At 58.8% G+C, this 2,475-nt stretch overlaps 1 pseudogene; it reads right to left on the minus strand.

Annotated features, from left to right (window-relative positions):
- Positions 1-390: 390 nt before the first annotated feature.
- Positions 391-2,475, minus strand: part of LOC102039262 — a 4,628-nt pseudogene continuing 2,543 nt past the window's right edge.

The following is a 2,475-nucleotide window of genomic DNA, read 5'->3' on the forward strand; positions in this document are numbered from 1 at the left end:
CCTCCCGGGGACCCCCCAATGTCCATCTGCGGCTTGGCTTTGGAGCCCTGCCAGCTGCAAATATCCCCCCCAAAAAACCCCAAACCCAGGCACCCCCCGGGATATTTCGGCTCAGCTCCCCCTGCCCAGGCACCTGCGGGATCGTCCCGGGGCTGCAGCGACTTCAGGGAGCACCAGGACCACGAGATTTTCTCTCTCCTCTTCTGCTGGGGCCGCTCGGCCTCTTCCTCCCTCCCTCCTCCTCCTCCTCCCCCGTTCCCGAAGGCCGGAAACCGTGAGGGGAAAGGGGCGGGCGCAGGCCAAGGCCGGACACTGTGAGGGGACACTCTGGGAGGCGGCACTCTGCAAACAGAACTGCCACGGACTGAACATGAACGGGAAAGAAATCAGTAAATCTGAGAGTTTTATTTGCTATCAAATATATCCCACACAATCCCCATCCCACCGCTCCAAATTGGGATCCCACTTCTCCTAATCTCCCCCCAACCCCATCTTACTCTGGTGGCTGTGGAATCGAGTTAGTTTGGTATGACATTGAGTTTTTTTGAGGTGGGTGTGAGCATTTCTGGTGTGAGATTGAGCTGTTTTCACTGGGATTTGAGTGGTTTTGAGATGACAGATGTATCCATATTGGCTTTTGGAGTGCAAAGAGATGGAGAACAAAAACAAATTAAGGTGAAACTAAAAGAAGAAGCAGCCAGGTGTGTTCCCAACATGGATCACAGGGAATGTGAGTGACCAGGGCTGTGACCAAAGTGGTTCCTCCCGTGGGGGATGGAGCTGGAGCAGCGCACGAAGCTCTTCCCGCACTCAGGGCATTCGCAGGGCTTCCCTTACCGGTGCCTCCGTTGGTGTTTGCTCAAGTTAGAGCTGCTGGAAAAGCTCTTCCCACACTGGGGACACTTGTAGGGCCTCTCCCCAGTGTGGATGCGCCGATGGATGGTGAGTTGGGAGTTCTGCCTGAATCCCTTCCCGCAGTCGGAGCACTGGAATGGCCTCTCCTCTGTGTGAATCCAATAGTGTCGGAGGAGTTTGGAGCTGCTTGTAAAGCCCTTCCCACACTTGGAACACTCGTAGGGCCTCTCCCCAGTGTGGCTCCTCTGGTGCCTGATCAGGGTGCAATGGTGGCTGAAGCTCTTCCCGCACTCCCCACACTCGGGCCTCTCAGCAGTGTGGGTCCTCTGGTGCTTGATCAAGTCAGAGCTCCAGCTGAAGCTCTTCCCACACTCAACGCAGTGGTAGGGCCTCTCCCCGGTGTGGGTCACCTGGTGGCTGGTCAGGTGCGAGTTCAGTCTGAAGCTCTTCCCACATTCCCTACATTCATAGGGTCGTTCCCCGGTGATGCGCCGGTGTTGGATGAGGTTGGAGTTCTGCCTGAATCCCTTCCCACAGTCGGGGCAGAGGAAGGGCTTCTCCTCTGTGTGAATCCGCTGGTGCAAGACGAGACTGGAGGTGGTCTGAAACCTCTTCCCACACTGCTCACACTCATGCAGCCGTTCCCCGGTGTGGGTCAGTTGGTGCTGGGTCAGGCTGGAGCGCTGGGTGAAGCTCTTCCCACACTGCCCACACTCGTAGGGCCGTTCCCCAGTGTGGGTCCTCTGGTGCTGGATCAGGCTCTCTCTTTGTCCGAAGCTCTTCCCACATTCTCCACACTCATAGGGCTTCTCCCCAGTGTGGGTCACCTGGTGCCTGATCAGATGGGTGCTCGACCTGAAGCTCTTCCCACACTCCCCACACTCATATGGCCTCTCCCCAGTGTGGATCATCTGATGCTTGATCAGGTCGGAGCTCCACTTGAAGCTCTTCCCACACTCCCCACACTCATGGGGCCGTTCCCCAGTGTGGATCACCTGATGCTTGATCAGGTCGCAGTTCCACCTGAAGCTCTTCCCACACTCCACACACGTGTGGGGCTTCTGCCCATTGTGGAGCTGCTCGTGGAGCACCAGCTCCGAGCTCTGGCTCGATCTCTGGCCACCTTCCCGGCCCAGGCTGGCTCCTTCCCCCTCAGATCCCCGCGATCTGCGTTTGCAGCCCCTCCTCGTGCGGGATCTCCGGGGCTTTTCCTCCCCGTTGGCTTCCTGCGCCGTGGAGCCGCTCAGAACGGCCTCTTCCACCACGTTCTGCTGCGGGCATTTGTCCTCCCTGCTCTCCATGCTCAGCTCCTGCTCTGGGGGAGGAAGGACAAGGACAGGATGGGATTTGCCTCCGTGCCACAGGCAAAGGCAAGGAGATCCCACCCAGGGCGACCCCAACAGGACGGCACCGGCACCCCCCTGGATGTCCCCCCAAGGGACCTTTTCCGCTCAGCCTTGGACTCCTTCAAATATGCCCCCAAAAAACCCAACCCAGGGACCCCCCGGGATATCTGGGCCGAGCTGCGCCTCTCCACTCACCTGCGCGATGCGGGGGGGGCGATAATCCCACAGGTGGAGACTGCGAATTCAGGCAGGGTTCGACCGCCCGGCTGGTTCA

This window comes from Geospiza fortis, unplaced genomic scaffold (assembly GCF_000277835.1).
Source record: "Geospiza fortis unplaced genomic scaffold, GeoFor_1.0 scaffold154, whole genome shotgun sequence".
NCBI classification, from domain to species: Eukaryota; Metazoa; Chordata; class Aves; order Passeriformes; family Thraupidae; genus Geospiza; species Geospiza fortis.